The following is a 17,608-nucleotide window of genomic DNA, read 5'->3' as shown; positions in this document are numbered from 1 at the left end:
AGCTCTCTCCTCCGGTCAGCTGGTTGCCAGGGCTCCTGCACTGTGACCCCGATTAGCGGTGCTATAAACCGGCATCTCAGTTTGCAGCACAGCTGACCGGGGTCCCAGAGGCCCCGGCAGGCAGCTGACCGGAGGAGAGCTCACCGATCACCCAGGCAAGTGTCAGCTGGGGGGGGGGGGGGAAGCACGCTAGCCCACGTTGCCGCTTTTGTAAAAAATAGACTGTGCGGTTAGGATGCACAGGCTCTGTCCCCGCATGAGAAAGTTAGTACATTCTAATATTTTTTTATGCAGATTGTAGTAAATAGGGGCCCAAGTGTTGGAACAGCGGATACAGAGATATAGATAATGTAGCTACTTTTTTTTAAATTGTGTGGTGAAAGGGGTTTTCTCACCTGAATTGCCCACATTCTGGTGGAATCAGCTCACTCCAAGGGAGGCTGGAGTGAAAACTGTGCATTCTGCATTAGCAGTGGAGGTGTGGAATTCCAGGTTTTCACATTTACACAGACCCAGATGGACTGATCACTGGAGCACAAGAAGGGTTTAAAACTCCCCCACACCTGATGCTCCTTGCTCCTGATGCCAGACATGCAGGCCAGGTGATAGGCCGGGGGTGATGGTTAGCATTATGATGCCAGGACCTTGAAGGTCCACAGATATTGCAATTGCTGACTGTTAAGTACAAGGAGTGCTGGAACATTTACTTTTATGTTTATTTGCTTATTGTCTGTTATGGCTGGCAGTCATGTAATCTTTTGTTTGACCAGTAACGCTTGTCCACATATCTGTGGTTAGGTGGACAGTGGGTACATTTTCTGGGCCAAGACCTAGTTTTATTTTTTTATCATCATGGTACAGATGAGGAATTGCTGTTCTTGTAAAATGGAATTTAACTGTCTAAAACCGCATGCATTGATGGCGCATATTGGACGCAGATCTATTGCTAGCATAACAGTCATGGCTTCGTGATCAGCTGTGCAAATGGATGGCTGCCGTCATACTTGCTTCTTCTAGCAAACAATTGTTTCAGTCAATTGTTATTTGAAACTAGTCTTCTTGGTCCTCTTCTGGGATGAAGATTCACCCCCAGCAGCAGCCCTAACTCACAAGGATTTTTCTGGTGTATCCTGGATAGGGGAAGAGTCAGTTAGCCTTCACAAATTGGATGCAGGAGGACTACTCATTAATAAGCAGATTGAGAATCAAGGCGTTGGCAGTGGAGGTTTCATAACCTGGGAGCTATCTGATGCTGGGCTTCTTATAAAAGTTTTTTACAAAAACTTTGCATGAACTCATTGTAAAGGGCATAAAATGGAGGAGGTTCCTAGATGGTTAACATCCCTACTTTCTTTGGCTTCGCAAATATCAGAATTTGGGTAAAAGTAATTTCACACCAAATACGTGGCTTTTTGGTCTTTTGCCCAGGCTTGACAATGTCCTTTTCATCACAGGCTGTCACTGGTGGCTGACTTAATTTGACACAAACAACATCCTCATTGTCAGATACACAATATCTATGTCAACATCTTTACTTCTACTTGTCATCCTCACATTTGCAGAGGGTGCAGAAATGGTGGAAGGTGGATTCTCTAAGAGTACAGGGACATATGTCAGACTCACACATCACTCTTGTGGACAGACTTAGGGCTCTATTTATTAACATTATTTTAGTATCGCCTATATTTTCACATTATTTTAGTATCACCTATATTTACTAAAGGACAATTGAAGTAGAATTCATAAAATTCTACTCCAAGCCCTAATTATCACATATTTTTAGTAAGCAGATCACATTTCCCATAATTGTAATGGGAAATGTGATCTGGCCAAAGTCACTAAAAAAATAGTGAAAAAATCCTGGGGGAGGCCCGTGATAACAACAACACTGAGTCCAGGGCCGGTAATCGGTGCTCCGGTGATGTCCTCCGTGGCTCCGGTCAGCTGGTCTCCCATCCCGCACTGTGACCCGGTCAGGATGGGAGACCAGCTGACCGAAGCCATGGAGGACATCGCCGAAGCACTGATCACTAGAGGCAAGTGAAATTAAATAGGGGGGTGTTGCGACCCTTGGGGGTGGCATCGGCCGTTTGGCGCATGCGCACAGCCACCTTGTCACTGTATTTTTTCAGAGAAATACAGTGATAAGGCTGCAGAGGGGATTCACAGGGACAGAGCTTTATCGCAAGCTCTGTCCCTGCAAGGGATTTTTAATAAATCCCTGTGATGTTGCCTGAATTCACAATGTGAATTCAGTCAGTAATATCACACTAAAATCTGCATTTTAATGCAGATTGTAGTAAATAGAGCCCTTAAACATTCCTCATGGATTTGTGAAGTTTGTGGACACACAGTTTGGAAGATGTCAGACTCTGTTTGGCCCTGGCTAACTCATTAGGCATTCTAGTGCATATACATCAGTAGCAGGACCACCACTCACAAAGAAGGCCATGGCCTGAGCTTTTGCTTGCAACTGCGTGTGTTGTATGGAATGTTGACAATTTTTTAATTTTCATGCAGTAATTTTACCCTCTTATTAGAGGTGATGTTTTCTTTTACACTGTGAAATATTGTTTAGATTTCAGGTACACTATCTTAAACTTTAATTTTCCCTAAACCACCTTTAGTAGATGTTTAAGTACTACAATGGCAGCAGTCGCAGCACTAGTACTGGATTGCTGCTCCTGCTCTTCTCTTTTTTTTTTTAACACACAAGTATCAAAAATATTAAACTGTGCCTGAACACACAACAAACTGGATTCACAGCACTCCTAGTATAAAGGTGGCCCCACAATAGTAATAATGATGATATATAATAGTATAGAAAAAAAACTGCCCCAGTAGACTTTTTTGGTAACAAACAGTGCTGCAGTCCACTCCTATGGAGTTTTTTTTTGTGCCTCACAGAGTGTTGCAGCCAGTCCACAATCCACAGTGCCCCCGTCTTAATCCTTAATGCTGCCAACATTACTCCTAATCTTTTTTTATTTTAACAAAGTGCCCCTATATCCACCCACACCCTTTTCCTCTGGTCTCCAGTGTGAAAAGGCACCCGATCAAGGTGGAGAGACTTATATGCAATCCAAAATCAGCAAGATCAGACACCAGGAAATGACATTTGCCTCGTTTTGAGATCCGAACATGGCGGGAAGGTCAGAGCCCCGACCTCTCCTCATTCCTGCTCAAATGAGGGAGAGCAGGTAGGTTTTCCTGGGAACCATTTGTGAGGCCTTCTGCTGCAAGGTAAGTGGGCTTCCTTCATTCATACACATAGGGAGCTCACCAATTCATAAGCACTTTATATAACACCTATCAGGCTTCTACACGGAAGTCAATGGCCCATATAACAATGTTTCAGGTTACAAAATACTGTTGTCTAGTGGAAACCACCATGTAACCCATTAAGGCTTCCATTCAAAAGCACATTTCCGTCAACTGTCTATTTGGGACAAAACTCAATAGTCCTTCTCTGGGAAGAAATTTCTGGTTCTCAACTTGTCACCAGGAACTACATTGGCTTTCATTTGCTTTTTTCATAGTGCCTTGTGCATGATGTAATGTACGTAATATAGTCTGCTTTGAAAGTTGAGGCATGTTATCAGAATAAGCTATGCCCTCTTTCTGACGATATCCTCCTTACAAGGTATCCCAAGAACATGACGTATAGAAATGGAGATTTATCAAACCTAAAGTGTGGTATTTTGACTACAGCAACCAATCAGATTCTAGCTCATGTATCTAGCATAGTATATAAAATGATAGTAGGAAGCTAAATGATTACCATAGACAAAATTCTCCACTTGTCCTATTTAGAAGGTTTGATAAAATCTCAGGTATAGTAAGTGCTCCATTCCGTGAAATCTGTGTCTCAGAAATCCAGTTATTACATAGCATAAAGCTATGTAGAACCTGGTGGTAGACTAGCTTTCTATCATTATTTAGTGAACTCAATAACCTCCATGGACTTAAATAGAACAGCAAGGTTACAATTTCTTATACTTCCTGTATCAATATAATATAAAATTATATTTAATAAATTGTATATGACTAAGAGGCGGAAATTCCTGGTATATTCATCAATATTTATTGCAATTTGAGTGTGAAGAAGGAAAACCCTGAAAAAGATAGTTTCAAATTCTCCGTCACAAAAAGATGACTTCTTTAAATATGCGAGTTTGACGCTCTTATTTCTTAAAACACAGGAAAACCTTTTATATTGAAAGAAAAAAGTTAAATCCCAAACAAAAGGAACCAATAAGCACAAGTTTGTTTCAAAATAACGTATTTGTATATATTGGATAACTTGTAAAAAAACAAAAACAAAAAAAAAGTCAAAACAATGATAAGACAAATCCCCCCTCCCTCCCACCCACCCGAAAAAAAAACAAACAAAAAAGAAAAAGAAAAAAAAAAAAACTTCTGGCGTTCACAGTTGATTGTTAGATGCTCCATTGGAGTTAAAATGTAGACGACAAATAAGAATAAAAAAAAAAAAAAAATTCCCAATCGCCAGGTTGGGTGAGGGGGATTCAATTCCCCCTTCATTAACACTAAAATAAAATATCCAGTGTGTAACCAAATATAAATAGTGTCTGTACAGTGAATTAAAAAAAAGTTTAAGTCTTGTTGCTATCCACCTGATAAAACAATGGTTTGAGCCACAGCTGAGGTAAGAGGAATTGAAGCGAATATTTCAGCCAACAGGCTAAACTGGTTGCTGCAGCGATAGTTTCGTCAAGTAGCGATTAGCTCCACAAATTTGCCCATGTATCACAAGTCTTCAAGACCTAAGCAAAAAACAGATTCAGTGATTAATATGCAACACCAAAATTATGTATCAGATTATTTTTTAAGGCATCATACATAATGAAAGACTTAATTATATAAGCAGGGAAGCCTACTTTACTCAATAGTAAGCAGATGATCTAAAACTTAGAAATTTACTATGATCAATATTGGCCATCTAGTTGCAGTAGGTACGGTCTTCCATTTGAATTACTATTGTATATCATATTGTGGTCACGTGCCTCATGTGTATGATTGCTGTTGTATAACACCAAAAAGGGTATTCATTGAAAGGTCATTCAAACTGAATTGGTTGCTGTGAATATCACCATAATAATTAAAATTGCTTTGAGATCTTCAAGCCAGGTGCTAGATCCTTAGCTCTCTGCACTAAATAAAAATAAGACTATCCCCTCACCATACGAGAAAACAATGTCTATGGGGGAGATGCACTAAGCCTTGGAGAGTGATAAAGTACCAACCAATCAGCTCCTGTCATTTTTCAAACAGCCTGTAACATGGCAGTTAGGAGTTGATTGATTGGTACTTTATCACTCTCCAAGGCTTAGTGCATCTCCCCATATATTTAGTAAAATTCACCCCCAATCAAAATGATCCCCCCAAAATGGGAAAATATAGCATACCTCACAACAGATGACTTTTAATAGGACAACCACATTTTTGCAGGATTGTAGAAGATGTAAATTAGAAATGGTTAAGCATTTGCACTGCATAGGAGAAGAAATATATAGGCGCCCCCCTGATACTCATTGGCCTCCCAGACAGCTATAAGACACTTGTAACAGCACTTGATGCCAGACCAGATAATGAACTGATATTAGGAGTATGTTAAAGAAAAACTTGTGAATTCAGTCGCAACATAGAAAGTGCAAACAAGCATGATGCAGCATTGAGAGTTCAGGACTGTATTATTTAAAAGCACTAGTTGGAGACCAGAAGCATGTGAAGGTTTTGTGTTCACTTAAAAGGCACACTGCAACAAGTGGAAAGACAGAATTAGGGGTCTATTTACTAAGCAGTGTTAGGAGACAGTGAAAAATGACAGTTGGGAGCTGATTGGCTGGCACCTTATCACTCTGTCTCCTAACACGGCTTAGTAAATAGACCCCTGAATTAGCTAAAGGAACAAGATGCAAAGCAAAAATTAAAGAGTGCTATACAGGAGCTGGGAAATGCTTCTAATGCTGAATGTGCTTTCAGCACAAACACAGACAGTGATACATGCGTGTATTGACTTGGGAGCTAGAAGATAGAATCTCTCAAACAGCTTCACAAATGGCATCTTACATAGTTACCACCAGGAAAACATGCAGTTGGATGCAAGTTTTTTTTGTTTTTTTTTTAAGACCATATATGACTCTGAAGGTAAACTTTACAGATTTAAAACAAGATTAGTGGCAAAGGGCTATTCTTACAACTAGTGAAAATGATGATGCCACTTTTGCACCAGTTGCTAAACAAAGTACATTCAGAACCTTCATCGCCATAGCTGCCTTAAGAAATGTATACATTATGACATCAAAACTGATTTTTTAATGGTAATATAGAAGAATTGTACACGACAGCCTAAAGGTTATATCAAAAAGGGCCAAGAATATTGTTTGCAAACTACGAAATTCGCTCTATGGCATGAGGTCCTAAAATCCGGTCCTCAAGGCTCCCCAACAATTGAGGTTTTAGAGACATCCATGGTTGAGCACAGGTGACTTAATTGGGATGTAGTTCTAAATCTCAACGGCTGAAGCCAGACAAGGGATTTAAGATGGGCGTTGAAATAGCGAAGCCTATCTTAATCACGAGGCCGTAACACAGACGGATGCCTGCCCGAACAAGGTAAGTCTGGGGCGTCCTTAGTGTTAGCAGTTTTAGGTTTAAGTTACATAGCGGGGTTAGCTTTTTTTTTTTTACACGCTGATTCCGACTTAACTAGTACCTCAGTTAATTTGAGTTAACCTGTGCTCAACCATGGATAGCTCTATAACCTGTACTGTTGGGGAGCCTTGAGGATCGCGTTTGGGAACCTCTGCTCTATGGCCTTAAGCAGCTGGCAAGGGCATGGTATTGTAAAATTAATGTTTTATTAGGACAAGAGATCACAAGATGTAAAGCTGATAGATGCCTATACTCAAAGTTTGAAAAAGGGAAATGAATGTATCTGCTCTTATATGTGGATGATGTTATTATTGCCTATGAAGAAGAGATAAAACTTAAGGGGCACATCCACTAGACGATCTACTCTCTGTCCAATCTCTAAACGATTTTCCCTTGATTATTTCCCTTGAAATTTTATCTTTCAGTATGAACGATTTGCAAACGATCTTTAATAGATCAAGTGAAATTGACCTGCATGTTCAGTCGACTGACGAGACGATCAAACGACCAGCGGGAGCGCGCATCGTTGATCGTTAACGACCAAACACTGCATGATTTATAAACGATTTTTAAACGATTACGATGTCGTTATCGTTCAATCGCCTGCTAAAATCGTGTAGTGGATGCCCCCCTTAAGTGAGGTTCTAGACTCACACTTTGATACTACAGACAGAGGTGACATGCTACCTACAAATCCACATAGAGCAACACAAAAATGGAAGATTTCTACTCAGTCTGCTAAAATTGGTACAATTCTCAATCAGTTTGAATTGTGAGAAGCAACAGGTGTGATAACACCAATGGATGCATCATATCTGAAATAAGAAGATGATCACTTACCAAATAATGAACAGTACAGACAAGCAGTGGGGGCACTTATATGTGGCAACTACTGCAAGGCCTGATATTTCAGTAGCTAGGTCTCTCCTTTTAAGATGTGAGAGTAAACCTCATCAAATAGATTGGAATGCAATTAAAAGAGTGATGCAGTCAGAGGTGTATCCAAGGGGAGGCAATCGGGAAGCCGACTGCCTAAATACTGGCAGCCGGCTTCCCGACTGTCATTTCCCGGCAAGGGTGAAATGCCGGGCATCTAGATGTAGACGCCCACATTTCCCCGACGCCGGGTGACCGGCGCCCGGCATCCCGATCGTAGGGATGCTGGGCGCCGCGAGCAGACAGCCGCGGTTGGTTTAGGGCTCCCGGGGGGGACTTAGGGTTAGGCACCCCCTCGGGAGGGTTAGGCTAGGGGGAGGGAGGGTTAGGCACCCCCGGGGGGGATTTAGGGTTAGGCACCCCCCCGGGGGACTTAGGTTTAGGCAGCGGGGAAGGGGGGTGGTTAGGGTTAGGCACTTGGGGGGGAAGTTAGGGTTAGGCACCCCTAAGGAGGGTTAGGTTAGTAAATACTTACCTATCCACGATCGGGATTTCCAGCGCTGTCGGGCTTCCGCTGCGTCGCACTCTGCTCCTGTCAGGCTGCCGCTGACGGGAATCGAACCGCCAGCCATGCAGCCGGCGGTATTTCATACCAATTCCTATCCAAGAAACCTGGAGCATGCCTATGTAACAGTGCCCCCCCATCCTTTGAACTGAATTTCAAAGAGGGCATGGCTAGCATGTTAGGCTAATTTGAGGTGGAAGAACAAATTATAAATAGTCTACCCTCTTCAGCTGTATAATACACAAACAAGTTATTGTTTAATCTGTTTTAGAATTTATATTTTATTGAGTGAGACAAATCCATATAATGGTTAATAATGGTTGAGAATACGTTTCCAGAATATCCCAGAAAAATTGGGTTGGGTACAGATCTGGTACCTGAGAAAACAGTGACATATGGATAACCACCGTCAAGCTCACCAAACCCATAGGTGACCACATAGGTTCTGCGGATGGGTGCAAAGGTCAACCCTATTCTCAGGAAAGAAATGTTGCAACATGGGTTGAAATTTGTCACTCAGTAGTGTTTAGCTGGGACTATGCCTTCCAAGAAAAAAAAAAAAATAGTGCACCCAAACAATGCTAGCAAAAAAAGGGGCTGATCACCACCACAGAGCCACCAGAACACTCTACCACTGGAAGCCATAAATGGCTGTACTTATTTATGTCAGCACCATATTTGCACCCATCTGCCAAGAAAATTAATGTTTTAGTCATGTAACCAAACTACCTTTCTCCATTGGCTGAGCTATTTGCACAACTGATCTCTCATTACATTGTCAGATGATGAGCAGATTATGCTCTGCGGTCTGACTAGGATAGGGGTGGGCAATAAGCGGCCCCCTTGCTGTTTTAAAACTACACATCCCAGCATGCCCTGCCACAGTTTTGCTATATGGCAGTGTTAAAACTGTTGCGCTGGTTACACTAAATGTTAGTCTATTTATTAGAACATAAAAGGTTTAAATTCCACATACAAAAGATACTTTAATACATATATATCTCTAAAATAGACTTAATTACTACATGTACATCACATCATATAGTAAATGTTCCCATAAATATCAGACTGCTTTAAATTGCAATACAAAGTCCCGGAAAGCATTTATCTAAATAATGCAAATGTCTGTCCTGCAAAATTGATATCAACAGAGCCGGCCCTAGGCATAGGCATTCTAAGCAAATGCCTAGGGCGACTGGAATGCTCAGGGGCATTCAGCTCTGCAGCTTCCCCCCAGCCCCGGAGGTCACTCAGCTGTTCCTGCTTTGTAAAACACACCAATATCACGTGAGCTGCTGGCAAAGGATGTTCCGCAGGGGCTGCTGGGAAATGTAGTCCCTTCCACCTCTGTGACCAGCGTTACAGTGATGGAAGGCACTACGTTTCCCAGCAGCCCCTGCGGAACATCCTATGCATGATGCAAAGGATGCTGGGTGGCTGGTGTGTTCGGGGGAAGGAGTAATCGGCATGGATACCGGCCCTGGGGGATCTGATTCAGTCTTACCTGAACAGTCACCATACAGCCACTGTCACTGCTCCATGCTCCAGCAGTGCATCGGAGACCAACAACCAAACTGACTCCTCCCCAGAAGGTCACATGATTGTGACATCATCAAGGTTCTTTGCCCATTTGATGGTAAGTACTAACTAAAGTAACTCCCCAGCAGTATTGCTGTTTCCCCCAGTTTATAAATTGTGTGTATAAGCATGTGCTGAGGCTGTATGTATGTATGTATGTATATATGTATGTGAAATGAGCCTACATATGTGACTTTTTTTTTACTGGGACTGTATGTTGTGTGCATGTGTGCTACATGTGCTTGTGGGCTGAGACAGCATGGTGTGTGCCGAGACTGCATGGTGTGTGGATGTGTGCTGAGACTGCATCATGTGTACTGAGACTGCATCATGTGTACTGAGACTGCATCATGTGTACTGAGACTGCATCATGTGTGCTGAGACTGCATAGTGTGTGGATGTGTGCTGAGACTGCATAGTGTGTGGATGTGTGCTGAGACTGCATAGTGTGTGGATGTGTGCTGAGACTGCGTGATGTGTGCTGAGACTGCATCATGTGTACTGAGACTGCATGATGTGTGCATGTGTGCTGAGACTGCATCATGTGTACTGAGACTGCATGATGTGTGAATGTGTGCTGAGACTGCATGGTGTGTGGATGTGTGCTGAGACTGCATGGTGTGTGGATGTGTGCTGAGACTGCATGGTGTGTGGATGTGTGCTGAGACTGCATGGTGTGTACTGAGACTGCATCATGTGTGCATGTGTGCTGAGACTGCATCATGTGTACTGAGACTGCATGATGTGTGCATGTGTGCTGAGACTGCATGATGTGTGCATGTGTGCTGAGACTGCATGGTGTGTGCATGGGTGTGTGAAAACTCTGTCCATAACTCTGTGCCCTCTGCCTGGAGCAAACCCAGCATAACAGATATTTGAAAAGTTTAAATAATGTCCCATATACATGCATTTATACATTTTTGGGTATTATAACAAACTTTCTGCTGATTGGCTTTATTATAAAGAGGAAAAGCTGTCAGCATTCATATATATTATTACATTGATTCTTAGACTGTATAAGGGGGAGCTGTGTCACTTTGTGGTTATCAGCTCCCTATTTTTAGTGTATTGTGCTTACCTCTGCAGTGTGCTTATATAAGTACGGGCATGGGGTTATCTGTGCCCCTTTCTGTACGGACATGATGGTTATCTGTGCCCCCGTCTGTGTGGGCATGGTGTCACCTGTGTGTGTCCAATCTTGTGGGAAGGAAAATCTGGTTCATTTTCCAGTGTTTGGGAGCAAATTTCTATTGCTCCCATACATTACCAGATTTTTCTTCCCACCAGACAGATTGGACAGATATATCTTTAGGTGTGTATGGGCCTTTAGACCATGAATATTTGCCCCGGCTGGGATTTTGAGTTTCACATGCCTGATGTACACCTTTCTGTTGACTATTACCCCCTTCTGACCAAACCGTTTCCACTAGCCTCTACCTTAATCCATTTCGGTACCCCATTTCATACGATCCATTTGTCCGTAATTGTCCCTCCCCGGATCCGCCACTGCTCCTACTGTTCCTGTTCCTTCTCCTAGTTGCCAGCAATCCTGCCAGAACCTCCAATTCCAGTTTCCCCTTAATTGTGCACTGTTTGGAAAGTTAGATTTGTCTTTAAGAATCTGGTCTCCATTCATAATTTTTTTTAATCTTTAATTTACCAAAGTTACAGTGGGCCCCTTTTGTTGCATTTTCCTGGTGGGCCCTTCACGCCCAAATCCGATACTATTCAGTGTGTGTGTGTGTACAGTATACGATACTATACAGTATGTGTGTATTATATATATATATATGTGTTATATATATATATTTATTATTATATTTTATATAATTCATATAAATGTTTACGTGTGTGTATGGTGGGGTGCCAGCATCAGCAAGTGTGTACACATTTGCCGAATCCAGCAGCGATAGACTGACGGTGGGAGCCGTCAGCAATGCCTCGCTAACGATGCCGCCCATCTGGCCTACATGTAGGTCCTATGTGCAATGTTGCGTGGGAGTGTGCATAGTCAGCGACAGAGCAGGTACACACTAGACAAAGTGCCCAATATGTCGTCCGAGCTGGCCGGATTGGATGTCATATTGTCTAGTATGTACCCGGCATAAGATTGGTGGTGGGATTATCTACTAGGGGGCACCAGCCAAAATTTCGCCTAGGGCACCAAAATGGCTAGGGCCGGCTCTGGATATCAATAGCAGTATCTCAGCTTTGTAAATAGTATTATAACTGTTGTATACAGTCTTGTCATGAAAAATATAATCAGACTGCCTTTAGTAGTATCAATTTGGGCTATATTAGACAGTGAAGTCCGGGCGTCCCCCAGCAGCTTCACAAATCTACTCACACACTCCAGCTAACTATGGGCCTGATTCAGAGCCGTTCGCTATTTGTGGTCGTTCGTTCAAAAACAAGGGGTGGCTATTCAAATGATCCGTTCGCAAATTGCAGTCTGTTCCCACCTCTAAGTCTGAACGAGCGAGCAAAACATACGCTCGTTTTTTTGATAAAAACGCCCCCTGGCCGCACGCACCATACGTCATGTCCGCTATTTATTAGATTAATCGAGTACATCGTACAGCGTATGAACTGCTCGCTATTCTTGTGGTTGGTGTTTTCAACCGCTATTTTGCGAGCAGTTCTGAGTTTAAAAAAAACAAGTGACGTGGTCAAAGAAGCTGCTGTATTAAATATGCACTCCCTTAAAACGCCCGTTTTGACCTTTAAGCACGCTTGCGTTCGGATCTCCACTCCCCGTTTTCAAGCACCTTCCCCTGTTACCACCCACATACGCCTCATTCTGTCACTCAAAATAGCAGGCCCTCGCTATATTGTGTACCAACGATTTTCGGCCGCACTGACTGGTTCGCGCATGCGTACTAAAAACCGTACGCATGCGCAGATGTGCGAACATCGCTCGGAACGAGCGTACTGCCGCTAGCGAGTGGCTCTGAATGAGGGCCTATGTTCCGTATTGCGGGGATAAGATCTGAGGTGATGGTATTCCCTCCACAAGAATTAGCTCACTTGTCGCACCAGATAGGTCTTTAAGTGCGGTTGTGAGCGCAGTTTCTAGTGTTGCTTATGATCAGATTGCACTCTCCATCTGGTATCCGACCGTGGCGAAGCACACATACAGGGCACCAAAAGCGTGTACAGGCCCTTTGTTCAATTCAGCCTCAGCAGAAGTACGGCAACGACGGCAGGAGTATTAGTGGCAATAGATTTTCCTCATCCAGATACACATTCAGAATAGTGCTGTGCGAATCCACCAGCTCCACAATAGTCAGAGACAGGGACAGCGATGCGTTTAGTCTACTCTGTAGACTCTTTCAAGCTAATGTCCCTCAATTTCCTGTGCCATTAAGTAGCATGAAGAATCATTTCATTGGATACACTCCACCTGATAGATAAAGACTACTCCCAGTCTCAATACCATCATTAGACTCCAGGCAATTCATCTATATAGTTAGTCTATATGGAGTCATTGTAATAATCTTATTATTTAGAGAGAGCACAAGTACACATACACACACACACACTTATAAGTACATACCCACATATATGCATAATGCACGCACAGATGCAGAGGCCCTTAACTAAAAATTACACAATCAGTAAAAATATATAGGTCTATGCGTATATGTATTAGTTTTAGCTCCCAAATTACTTTTACTTTGTTCCCCATTAATAATATGTTTAGGGGGACTTGCCGTTAAAAAGTTCTCTTTTGTCCTCTTTTCTTGTACTCTATTATATTCTTTATCTGATGTTTGGTACAGTGTTTCTCGGAAGTGGGATACATCTCTAGATTGATCCCTATAATATGGTTTCCTTCCATTCCTTTTCGGTTGGAATTTGGGTTTAGTATACTGTCCTCTTAGGGGTCTTTCCTCATGCCAGTCTCTTGAAAATTTATTTTTCTTATTTTCTAAGCACACAGAGACAGAGCAGCTCTTTGAGACCTGTCACTTGAGAGAATTGACATTGACAGAGATAATATAAATTCTAGTTAGGTCTTTTAATAATCACAACACTTATGTATTTATAGGAATGTTGAGTGTGTGTGTGTGTATAATTATATATATATATATATATATATATATATATATAAATATATATATTTGACAAACACGACAGTTAATGTGGTTTTATGGGAATAAGACACATTTTTCAGTGAGAAAGATGATTAGATTATTATTTAGTACAAAAAAAATCCTAATGAATAACGTAGATTTACTTTGTCTATAAACATGAAAGTTACAACTGGTGATAACACTGCTATCTGGTAAAGGCTTCCCAGAGCCTTTGCTTGAGAAGCCTCTTTAACTAGTATTGTAGCGGCACTTGCACTTCCACATTACTCAGGGCCGTAACAGTCACAGCGTAACTAGCCATTGGGTGACCGGTCCAGCCACAGGGGCTGTGTAGGGGTCAGTCGCCTGCAGCCCTTTTTCCTGGCTAGCAGGGTGCCGGGAACGGTACCCTGCAACCAGAATTGATGCTGCAGCACCTGCGGCGCTTCCTGTGGGCACCCTGCACAGTATATGCTCAGGACGCCTGGTCAGCGCTGCATTTACCAGAGCTGCTGGTCATGCCCCCTTCTGCGTGACATAATGACATCATGCACGAAATGTTGCACGATCAGTGGGCGGGGCCAGTACATAGAGCAACTGTGCCCTGTTACGGCTCTGATAATACCCGTTCTGTTAGCGCTAAGAAAGCAATTACATTTTTACTGCACTGGTTAGGGATGTGGGATGAACACAAAGAAATATGGCAATAATAAGTGAACAATTTTTTTCTTTTCTTTTTTAATAACCTAAACTAGTCTAGCACTCAAGGAAAGGTAGACAATACAGTTCTCACCCCTTTCACAAAAACATTTTTGTTATAGCTCCACTGTAAAGTGGAGCTATAAGTGCAGACCACACCCTCACAGCACTGGCCATGCCCCCTGTGGCAAAATTCATATTTATACTGCCGCAGCGCTGGTCACACCCCCTGTGACAACTTACAATAGGCCCTTCATATATTTCAGCTCCTGGCTCGTGTTGAACCTGAATCGGTACAACTACCAAAAAAACGCCCAAAAAAACACTTCATAAAATATAAAAGGATAACTGCATTAAAAACTAAAATTTTCGGTAATGTCTCGTAAGTTAATTAGAAAAACAAAATGGTACTTACTGTGGGTGCTGGATCAACAATGGCTCTAATTACCCAACTCCACACTCTTCCTACCTTTCTGACTGTGAGCAGAAAGTTCACATGGGAGGGTCATTGACACCTGCTCACCAATAAGGAAAGAGTAATGTGGCAAGAAAACCATTAAAGCCAGCCGGAATCTTAATGGATCCGACATACACACAACCCTTTTTTTTTTTTTTACACCAACACCTTGAACTCCACCTAAACCTTACAATAATATTTAAAAAAGGGTTGACAATATTTAGGATAATAGGTCTTCAGTATGTTACTATTCGTGGTTTTAAATCACAGGCTAGAACTTGCAGCAGCTACAGTGACATAAAAAAAAGAAAACAAAAACAGCAGGATCATAACCATTATAATGAAAGATATGTATTAATTAATAGCAAGATTCAAAATACTTTTTTAATGAATAATTGATTAGGATGATCAGTTTGATCTGGAAAGAAGCTGTAGCGATGCTGAATGAGGTTAATATAGGCAGGGAGGGGTGCATATTGTGTTTTATTTGCTTGTTCTTTTTATAGCTCTTAAAAAAGGACCTTATGTAATATTCTTAGAAGCAGCTAAACCTGAACTGATTATAGTGCTTGTGTCACACATCTATATGCACATTCAGCTGGTTTGTCTCCAGTATGTAGCCACTGTACAAATGTGTTTTGCTTATTGTACACAAGCAAACACCTTTTTTTTTTTTTTTTTTTAAAAAGAAAAAAGTAAGATACTGTAATGCAATTTTTACAAACACTATAGGTGAGACTGGTACAGAAACAGCATTTCATACTAAAAATTAAGTTTTCAAATAAGCCTTTCACCGTACAATTTTAATGCTGATCTAAATACTGTATATATAGGCTTGCCATATCATCCCTTTAATTCGGGACACATGTGAATTACAGTTTCTGTGGCTGCTTAAAACCAGATGAAATGAGGACTTGAAGTCGGCCAGCCACAGAATCTGCGTAATTCATACGTGTCCCGAATGAAAGAAATGATACGGCAAACCTATGTTTAATAAATATATATCTATTTTAGCGATTCTCTCCAATCCTCAAGTACTCCCAACGGGTCATATTTTGCGGATTTCTTTAACCACTTAACTGACGAATTCTTTTTCCAAAAACCGCTCCAAAATTGTTGGTTTCTTTTATGATTGAATTAGGTCACGAACATAATTTTAAACTTATCCATCACTATTTTATTTGAAAAAAATATTTTTTTAAAACACAGTATACCATAAAAATAGAAATTTTTATATTATACTGTAGTGAAGGCCATTGACGGCTGTACCATCGATGGTTCAACCATCGTTAGAAGCCATCAATTATTTTGCGATTGGCCGAGGAGATCTGTGTACACCACAACTGCCGATGTTTCCTAAACATCGATTGAGGGTTGCCATCGATGGTGCAACATTGATGGCCACCAGCAATGGCAAACAACTTGTTTTCAGTCAGACCATCGATGGTTTGCAAACCATCAATGGTCAGTTGCCATCCCTAATCAGAGGCTCTGCGATATCCATCGATCGATTATATATATATATATATATATATATATATATATATATATATATATATATAGACACGTGTGTGTGTGTGTATATATATATATATATACACACATATTTTATAATTCTTCAAGTATTTATTGCCCGATCACTGTGGCCAGCAGTGATCGGGCACATGGGGACGGGGAGGCGGAGCTGAGGCCTGAAGATAGTGGGCGGGAGCGCCGGGGGAACATGGCAGCAGCCGCTGCTGCTGCGCTCCTACACAGTGATCACTAGTGCCGGAGCGGGAGCGTCTCCCGCTGGCGGCCCGGATACAGAGCAGCGGCGGCGGCTACCAGAGCCGCTGCTGCTGCCCCCCTACACAGTGATCACCTAGTCATCACTAGTGCCGGAGCTGTAGCAGGAGCGTCTCCCGCTGGCGGCCCGGATGCGGAGCAGCGGCGGCGGCTACCAGAGCCGCCGCCGCTGCTCCTTCACACACACACAGTGATCACTGTAGTTCCGGAGCCGCAGCGGGAGGGTGTCCCGCTGGCGGCCCGGATAGATAGCAGCAGCGGCGGCTACCAGAGCCGCCGCTGCTGCTGGCCACAGTGATCGGGTCACAGCAGCAGCACTGCTGGCCACAGTGATCGGGTCACAGCAGCAGCACTGCTGCTTCTATGGGAGGGGGGCTGCCGATGCTGCCCGATCACTGTGGCCAGCAGTGATCGGGACACACTGGAGAGGTGGCCGCGCTTGCAGAGGGACCAGAAGATTAGCTTCCCACAACCGCCTAGTGGGCATTTCTGACTGGTCGTATCAGATACGACCATGTCAGGGAAAGCCCAGCCTGGTGCGGTCGTATCTGATACGACCGTGCCAGGCAAGTTAATCTATTTTGCTGGGTCAGAAATTATCCCACCTGCTTCCATAGACAGAAATCCACAAGAAAGGATGTAGTTGAGATATCTACAGCCGGGATGCCGGCTCTCGAAATGCAGCGCCGGAATCCCCACTTCCGACCAGAAGACCGATGGCGGAAATCCCGACAGTAGTGGAGATGCTGATGCCGGAATCCCGACAACTGACATCCTGACTGTACGTATAGTGGGAGTGGGGCTGGTTAGGGGTTAGTCGTTGTGGGAGGGGGCGGGTTAGGTTTAGGCATCATGGGGGGTTGGGGGAGGTTAGGGTTAGGCTATGGACAG

General features: G+C 42.7%; 1 protein-coding gene and 1 long non-coding RNA gene across 2 annotated transcripts in view; one reads left to right on the top strand and one right to left on the bottom strand.

Annotated features, from left to right (window-relative positions):
• Positions 1-4,428: 4,428 nt before the first annotated feature.
• TMEM238L (transmembrane protein 238 like) overlaps positions 4,429-17,608 on the bottom strand; it is a 24,488-nt gene continuing 11,308 nt past the window's right edge. Inside the window, exon 2 of the mRNA XM_088468416.1 lies at positions 4,429-4,787. The gene's annotated coding sequence lies outside the window, so the exon portion shown is untranslated. The remainder of the gene's footprint in view (positions 4,788-17,608) is intronic.
• LOC148542467 (uncharacterized) overlaps positions 9,584-17,608 on the top strand; it is a 91,544-nt gene continuing 83,519 nt past the window's right edge. Inside the window, exon 1 of the long non-coding RNA XR_015877787.1 lies at positions 9,584-9,755. This is a non-coding gene — a long non-coding RNA (uncharacterized LOC148542467). The remainder of the gene's footprint in view (positions 9,756-17,608) is intronic.

This window comes from Taudactylus pleione, unplaced genomic scaffold, assembly GCF_031769625.1.
Source record: "Taudactylus pleione unplaced genomic scaffold, aTauple2 ptg000012l, whole genome shotgun sequence".
Lineage (NCBI taxonomy): Eukaryota > Metazoa > Chordata > Amphibia > Anura > Myobatrachidae > Taudactylus > Taudactylus pleione.
Note: the sequence above shows the minus strand (reverse complement) of the source record. Positions and strands in the feature narration are given on the sequence as shown.